Below are 9106 nucleotides of genomic sequence, written 5' to 3' on the forward strand. Positions count from 1 at the left end.
CGCGCTATGGGTCTACGCCGCGTTCCTTCGCCCGGGTAAGCCCCTGCCGCTGATACGGCGCCTGGGCCATTTTCACCGATGCCACCAACAGCATCGGCCGCACTATCGTGTTCCACCTCGCTGTGGCCGGGCTCGGGCTCCTCCTCGCCAGCCACAACCCGGACAAGTTGGCCGCCGTTGCTGCAGATATCATGGCCAAGCACCCAATGGTCCCTGAGGTGCGGACCTTCGTGCTCAACTTCGTTGGCGAGGGGCTAGCCGCCGGGGTGGAGGCGTTGAAGGAGGCCATCCGAGGCCTCGACGTGGGGGTCCTCATCAACAACGCTGGAGAGGAAATGAAGCTCGGGAGAGAGAGAGGAGAAAGAAACGAAACGTTATATTTGTAATAGCAATAGTGGGTAAATATGTGTCATAATCTGATAGAAGCGGTATTTTTCTGGATTGTGGATTATGGCACAATTTGGCCTCAGATTGTAGAATCAGTCGATTTGTTTTCGATTCTAATTTTAAAAGCTAGAATCCACGATCACAATAAAAAACAAATAGGTCTTTAGAAATGGCAGAATGTGGCCATGTGGGATAGTGAAGGACGATCGAGGTGGTGACGATGAACTTGGCAGGCAGGCAAGCACAGGGCCGTGTGATCGAGTTTAGATCTGAAAGTTTCACAAGGTAAACGTGTGGGCACTGTGGCAGGGTGCATGGTATGCAAAGTTACAAACTATTTGTTTGCACTTTGAGAACCAAACTATTTGTTTGTTGAAGTGTATCATTCAGTTGCCAACATTTTCAAAAACTTTGAAATTATTGGACGCTAGATACTCAATTGATCCCACGGGCCATGGCGCGTCTATATAAACAGCTTAACGTGATTCTCTAGATCCATCCACCCTTCCATCCATTAGAAAGGAAAACAGCAGTAGTAGTGCACCATGGCGCTCACCACGGGCACTAGCCAAGCCTTGCTTGATGCTCAGCTCGAGCTTTGGCACACCACCTTCGCCTATGTCAAGTCCATGGTGCTCAAGTGCGCTCTGAACCTCCGCATTGCCGACGCCATCCAACTCCATGGCGGCGGCGCCACTCTCCCCCAGATAATCGCCAAGGTCACGCTCCACCCGTCCAAGATCCCATGCCTGCGTCGCCTCATGCGCGTGCTCTCTGTCACCGGCGTCTTCAGCATCCAGCAACCGGCTGACGACGGCGGCGAGTAAGTTTATGGGCTCACGCCGGTATCCCAACTTCTGGTTGGCTCCTTGAACTTGACTCCCTTCATGACCTTGGTGCTGGATAGCCTCGTTGTGTCCCCCTTCCTTGACCTCGGCGCATGGTTCCAGCGCGAGCTCCCAGGTCCGTCCCTCTTCGAGATGAAGCACGGGCAGAGCCTGTGGGATTTCATCAACCAAAACTCAGCGTTCTGTGCCCTCGTCGATGGAGGGATGGTCTCAGATAGCAGCTTCATCATGGACATCGTCATCAAGGAGCGCGGCGACGTCTTCCAGGGTATAAGCTCCCTGGTCGACGTTGCCGGGGGGCTCGGCGGCGCAGCCCAGGCCATAGCAAAGGCATTCCCGCATGTCAACTGCAGCGTGCTGGATCTCCCGCAAGTCATCGCCAGTGCTCCCGCTATCACTAATGTGAAGTACACTGCCGGTGACATGTTTGAGAGCATTCCATCGGCAAACGCTGTCTTCCTCAAGGTATGTCGTTCAGTATTATTTTATGTAGAGTTGTTACGGTGCTTGGGGGAACCTCAGGTTCCTTCACCTCCAAAATGTTTTCACGGTTGATCTTGATAAGGGCACTTTTGGAACATCATTTGTCACTTCTGTTTATTTGATGTCAGTGGGTTTTGCATGATTGGGGCGACGCAGAGTGTGTCAAGATACTAAAGAACTGCAAGAAATCTATACCTCCCAGAGATGCAGGAGGAAAAATCATAATATTAGACATGGTGGTTGGAGGAGGGAAGTCAAATCTAAAGCACCAAGAGACGCAAGCGCTATTTGATGTCCACATGATGATTATGAATGGCGTCGAGCGAGACGAGCAAGGGTGGAAGAAGATTATTTTCGAAGCCGGATTTAGCGATTACAAAATCATGCCCATTCTAGGTGTTCGATCCATCATCGAGCTCTACCCATAAACATTCGGTAATACACCTGGTTAACTCGCATGGAGCTGGCCCTTGTTAATTTGCAGTCCTACATAATAAGTGTGACCGTGGTGGTCAACCACATCGTGCCCACTGAATGTATGATTCCGCGCATATTATGTACCTGGAAATTGTACCGTCTATGTACCTGTCTATGAAAGTTCACTTTGATCATGTGTTGCGTTAATTCCAAAACGAATGTATGGGTTAACACGTTCAAGGCGCGTTTTGCCAGCTTTTAAGCAGAACGCACAAGGGCTGTGACCAGAGGCGCAAGTGAGCATGAATGCAAGGAAACAAGCCATAGACTCAGGAACCGAGAACTATACATATTTTCAGTTTTGCCGTTTGTGTTGCAAAGGTCGGAGAGTAATCTCGCAGGAATCAAGTTAATTACAATCTTTTGTGAAGTTTACAATGAATTTTCTCCGAGGGCTGCCTTTTGGTGTATATTGCTTGCAAAGATGGAGTTGCATGTTACAAACTGCTATCAGTTAGGCAAGCTTGTCCTTATCAACTTAGTCCTTGGCATTCTAGCATTATTTATAGTGTCTTTCTTTTGAAGTGCCGAGAGGCATTTTGAGAAACTAGACTATTATAGATTTAGAATTACTTTTGGCAAAATGACGAACATAAAAAGAAGTATAGACAGTCTAGATGGAGCATTCTTTGCACTCCTAAGAATCAGGATGGGCTGAACATCCTAAACCCTGATGTTCAAAATATTTAAGCTTAGACCTAATTAGAAAATTCGTTTATACTTAACATGAGGGTGATTGTTTTTGCTGAACAGGGCATCAATTAATAAGATTAACAAAATTGGTTTCATCAATATTGGAGTTACCAATATTTAATTAAGAATTAAAGAAACTTAAACATATTTCATTAATCCATTAAATCTCAACACATATTTCATGACTCCTAGTATTTTGAACATGTAGAGCATGATAAAACAAAGCTAGAGAAATTGATTTCATAATTTTTGGAGCTATATACAATTTTCTATGCATTTTACAAGTTTCAATCGATTTAACAATTGTACAACAGCTCTATTCTGCATTTTTCGGATTAAAAAGCCCTAAAAACCTTTTGCACCAAGGGGGCTCCAGCCTTGAAGGCTGACAGTGGGCCCGACGGGTTTGACCTGCACCTAGGTCAGCCACGGCGGGCGGCACTGACGCGGTTCGCCAACGGCGAACGACAGCAGACTCTGGCCAGCCGATGGCAGCACGAGGTCTAGCACACATGTTCGAACATAGTCAGGGCACACCTGGATGCTGGTGATGATCGGAAGGCAGTCAGCGGTGGCAAGCGGCAGCGGTAGCACGTCGGCGGTGGGTTCAAGCACGCCGGCAGTGAATGGCAGTGTGAACAACCCAGATGAGAACCCTATGATATCTACGCAGGCTGGTGAACACAACGACCTGTCTCTCAGCTGAGGAGCCCGACTGATGCTCGGCCGACGACGTGCGCCTAAGCGGCGGCGGCAGGTGGCTCACACGGACACGCGCGCTGGCGACGGGCAAAAGGTAAAATGAAGTGCGCCAAAGCATCTATAGGTCGCGGGGAAGCTCACCCGGTGTTTGCGTGGACCAGAGAGACCGCGGTGAGCAGGCTTGACGGTGAGGTGCGTAAGGAGGCGCCGACATTAGGGAAGACGGCGCAGAGAGCTCAATTCCGGCGGTGAAGGGACGGATTGGCACGAGGAACCGCACCAAGGAGGTCCTAACTCCTTCTCCATGCTCCACTAGGCTCAGGCCTGGCTGGACTGGCTGCGGGCATGGCGGATTTAGGCGGCGGGCGCTGCGCTCTGCTCTGCTTTGTGCTGGGCGGCCGAGTGAGAGAGAAGAGAGAGAGCAGGCAAGGGATAAAGGCGATGGCCCATGCCTCTAGCTGCCTCGGTGCGGTGGCCCGGTTTTTCGGCGACGTGAGCTGTGAGAGGGAGAGGATGACTGTGGCCCGTGATGAACAATAATCGGCAGAAGCAAAAGATCTTCCCCTCTGTTCTGATCCAAATGAAGGTCTTCCCAACCTCCAAATTTTGTGGGATAAAATTTGTTGGATTCTATAATTCATATGCTAACCAATTTAACCTGTTCGACCCAAAATGCTTGAGACAAATTTGAACTAAAATTCTTCAAACATGCAACCTTTTCTAACTTGATGTAATTTTTATGACTCCAAAAGAATTCCCAAAAATTTGGAAAAAAAATCACTAATATTCATTAGATGGTGTGGACTAATTTCTAAAATTATTTCCAACCCTATGTTTCATAGCAATTTTGTGAGTTGCTTTACAAGGCATCATTTAATGTTAACTTTAACATTTTGTGTTTAATTTAAATTGCATGTCAAAAATTGCTCAAAACAATTAAACACGATGCTAATGATACTCATGATGCTTACTTACCTGAGTAAGGAATTTGGGTTGTCACAAATCACCTTCCTCTGCTGGACTATACTGCGAGACAGCTGTCACGTCCCAAATTCTATAATCACATAATTAAGCATAATTATGCTTGTTAAGCATTATGTTTAATTTTGTGTAATTTTGTTTTATAACTCTTGTGCAATTCGTTTCACGTCAATCGGATGAGAGAATCGAATTCAGGAGAGAAAATGATTGAATTCGCAGTCAAAACAGACTTCTTCCCTAATACGTGGGCCCCACATGTGGGTCAACCACCCCACTCACTCCCTTTGAGCAGCCCCACCTGCTCCTCTCTCTCTCCTCCTCACTCCCACCCGTGCTCCCCACCAGCCAAGGCAAAGGGAGCAAGAGCTCTCTCTCCTTCTCACATCCTCTCTCATTCTCTCCCAAAATCCGAGCTCAAGAGAAGGATTCGAGGTGAGTATGTGGTACCATTACGATCACAGGCTCACAAGCATTCCATTCCTCCAATTTGTTTGCTCATTCCCGAAGGATTTGAACCGATTTGGATGTCTTTTGGTGTTAGGGTTGAAAAGTGAAGAACGTCAGAATTCTTCAATTTTCCACCGTTTTCTTCATCACCCGGCAGCCACTATCCTTCACAAGTGTTGTGGTTAAGTCCCTTAGGCTCCCCATGGCAAGAATTCGTGATTCGATTGGCCGATTTCGCAAAAGAGTGAAATTCATGAGTTTTTGTGAGTTTAACCCTAAATTGAGGAATTGGATGAATTTGAGTTAGGAATGGAGTTGATAGGCTGTTAAGTGAGTTCTATAACCCTTGAACTAGCTCAAACATGTTCCCTTTTGGATTGGAGAAGATCGCAAATCAAATCGGGCATTTTTCGGCTCAAAATAGGCATTTCTGGGCGTAAAACCGGAGTTTTCAGACTAGTCCGGAGTCTTCGGGCAAGCCCCAGCCGAAAATAACAGAGAGGTGCTGCTGGAGAGTCACCCAGAGTCTCCGGGGTAACGGAGTATCCGGCTTAGACCGGAGTATCCGGGTGCACTGTTCATCAGAGGATTTTTCTCCTTTGTTGATAACTTGTAAAATTCATAATTAATTCATACGAACTCCAAAATTATGAAACCAATTTGTTCATTAGATTCTAGTTTATCACTACACAAGGATAGATACAGGCATTTGCATGTTCATGGTCCTTCAATTTTGTTGATCTTTTTTTCACTTCCTCTCATTTTAGGTATTTTGTTTGTTGTTCAGTAAGTTCTGTTTGTACTAATGCTAATAATTTACCACATACTGTAAGTATATTGGTTAGCACAGTTAACTAGCCCAAAATTTGGACACTGAACCTCCAAGGGCATGTAGTGATGCCTGACATACTTTGAATTATGTGTTATATACATTTACTCTGTGTCATTGCACATTTGTCTGCACTGCTTATCTCAAGCACAATTGTATGGCGCATGTAATTAACTTCTGAAAAGAATCTGAACTGGGAGTATTGGCATAGCTGGAGCAACTTAATTAATATCAGATGTTTCGTCCTCAAACAGGATTGGTGCATCAGAATTTATTGTGACATATTGCAAATTCTCGAAGAACTTGAACTATCCTTTTTCCATTGGAATGAGGTTTAAAGTTTGTTGCGAGAATGAAGATGCTAATGAGAGGTCTACGCTCTTAAACTTCGGCAATATTTTTTTCCATGTACAACAGTCTCTTGAATTATCTTTTATGTTTCTAGGTCTTCTGGATTGATCTCAGGTATTAATGAAGTTGATCACATACGATGGCCTGGATCAAAATGGAGATGTCTCCTAGTCAAAAAGGCGTAGCGGATTTCAACTGATTTGTTTCCCACAAGGCGGAGCTTCTAAGCACTGGTTTTGCTTATTGTGGTTTGCTACTGATACCTGCTAAGCTTTATTGACCTTTTGAATTGGATCGAGTTAGGTTACAATGAACCACCAAACTTTTGGTCTTCGATAGCCTGAATTTGAAGGCACGGCCAACCACAAAGATGCCTATGGCAGCCGATGTGCTCCCCTGGAGTGCAGAGGGACACCAAAAATGTTGCATGTTTTTTAATCTTGAGCGGTTAGTATTTTTCAGTTTATGTTTGCATGCAATTAATGATCATGTATTATTTCAGTTTTTTAGCTGGTAGTGCAGTTTTTATTTAGCAGTTAATGCATAACTGTTAGTACAGTTTTTATTTAGCCGTTAATGTATCGCTGTTAGATGCATGACTGTTTGGCTTATAAATAAAGGAGAAAACAGAAAAGCTGCTAAAAGTTCAGTGCAGCACAAAAAATTCTACTCGTGTTTGTGTGTGTCCGGCTTGGGATTTCCAACATTTGTTATCAGGGCCTGGTTGACGGTCCGATCACCGCAATGTCATCTGTGGGCGCGCACTCGAGGACACCTCCACGCCAGAATTGCTGTGGGTCACCATCACCTCCTCCGCACCGACCGCGACACGGGTGAACCTGCAGACGCAAGGCCTTTGGGAGGCAATCGAACCCGGTGGTGGTGACTACTGCGATGATAGGCTGACGCTGTCCGCCATTCTCCGCACCGTGCCATCGGAGATGTTGTCCACTCTCGTCGTCAAGGACACCGCCAAGGACGCTTGGGACGCGATCAAGATGATGCATGTCGGCGTCGAGCGTGTTAGAGAAGCGAATGCACAGAAGCTGCGACTCGAGCTCGGCGAGATCGAGTTCAAAGATGGCAAGTCTGTCAACGACTTTGCAATGAGGATCACGAGCCTCGCCAACAACCTCCAAGTACCGGGGAACGAAGTCACTGATGTTGAGGTGGTGCGAAAATTTCTGCAGGTCATTCCAAAACGTCTCCAGCAGGTCGCCATCTCCATCAAGACCCTCCTTGATCGGAGCGCGATCTCGATCAAGGAGGTGACCGGTCGCTTACGCGTTGTGGAGCAAAGGTACAAGCTCGGCTCTTCGGGCGGCAATGGTAGGCAAAAGCTACTCCTCACTGAGGAGGAGTGGCTAGCTCGCATGAAGAAGTGCGATGGCGAGGGATGATCCAGTAGCGGCGGCAATAGCGGCTCCCATCATCGTCATGGCAAGAACCGTGGGCGTGGCTGTGGCAACGAGCCGCGTGATGGCAACACCATCACGTCCGTCCCAGGAGGTGGTTGGGATAAATGTTAAAACTGTGGCAAATTTGGCCATTGGGCCAAGGATTATCGCAACAAGCCAAAGTGGGCTGAGGCCCTCCTGACACAGGGCGACGACGATGAGCCCACGCTTTTGATGGCCAAGGCTTGTGTCGCATCACCCGTCACGTCCACTCGCAGCTAGTCGAGGTGAAGGTATTCACATAGCTGGATCGAGAGGAGGACCGCGACGATCGGATGTGGTACCTTGACATCAGTGCAACAAACCACATGACCGGGTCGTGCTTCGAGATCAACTCCAGAATCCTAGCCACTGTCAAGTTCGGCGACGGCTCCATCGTCGACATCGAGGGGTGTGGCATGATCTTGTTCATTTGCAAGACCGGCGAGCACCGCGTGCTTACAGGGGTGTACTTCATTCCCCGGCTCACCACCAACATCATCAATATCGGCCAGCTTGACGAGAACAACTCCCAAGTGTTGGTCGACGGTGGCGTCCTGCAGATCTGGGACTCAGAACGATGATTGCTGGCTAGGGTGAGGCGCTCCCCGAGCCGGCTGTACATGCTCATCCTCAACATCGCGCGACCGTTGTGTTTGGCGGCAAGAGGCTCAGAGGAGGCATGGCATTGGCATGCGAGGTATGGGCACCTCAACTTCCAATCCCTGTGCAAGCTCTCCAAGCAGGCCATGGTTTAAGGGCTATTGCGGATTGATCATATTGATCAAGTCTGCGACGGCTGCCTTGCCGGGAAGCAAAGGTGAGCATCATTCCCCAAGCTGGCAAAGTATCGCGCGGAGCAAATCCTTGACCTTGTGCATGACGATCTCAGTGGACTGATCACGCCAACGACGCCAAGTGGCAACTACTACTTCCTGCTGCTGGTGGATGACTTGAGCCGCTACATGTGGCTCAGTCTCCTTGCAAGCAAGGACCAAGCTCCAGCGGCAATCAGGCGGTTCCAGGCCATGGCAGAGGTGGAGTCAGGAAGGAAGCTCAAAGTCCTGCACACCGATCGCGGCGGCGAGTTCACGTCGGTGGAGTTTGGAGACTACTACACCAAGCGTGGTGTTCAGCGGTAGCTCACGCCCCCCTATTCTCTGCAACAGAATGGGGTCATTGAGCGCCGCAATCAGACAGTGGTCACCATGGCCTAAAGCATGTTGAAGGCAAAGAGCCTCCCCAGAACATTCTGGGGTGAGGCCGTCTCCACTGCAATCTTCATCCTCAACCATGCACTGACTCAGAGCGTTGATGGCAAGACTCTGTACGAGGCCTGGCATGGCGTGTGGCCAGCAGTGCACTTCCTTTGCACATTCGGCTACGTCGCGCATGTCAAGAATGTGAAGCCTCACCTGAAGAAGCTCGATGACCGCAACACTCTGATGATCTTCATCGACTACGAGAGCGGG

At 48.1% G+C, this 9106-nt stretch overlaps 1 pseudogene; it reads left to right on the forward strand.

The window, feature by feature from the left end:
* Positions 1-897: 897 nt before the first annotated feature.
* LOC133929225 (O-methyltransferase ZRP4-like) lies at positions 898-2554 on the forward strand (annotated as a pseudogene).
* Positions 2555-9106: the final 6552 nt, after the last annotated feature.

Source organism: Phragmites australis, chromosome 9 (assembly GCF_958298935.1).
Source record: "Phragmites australis chromosome 9, lpPhrAust1.1, whole genome shotgun sequence".
Lineage (NCBI taxonomy): Eukaryota > Viridiplantae > Streptophyta > Magnoliopsida > Poales > Poaceae > Phragmites > Phragmites australis.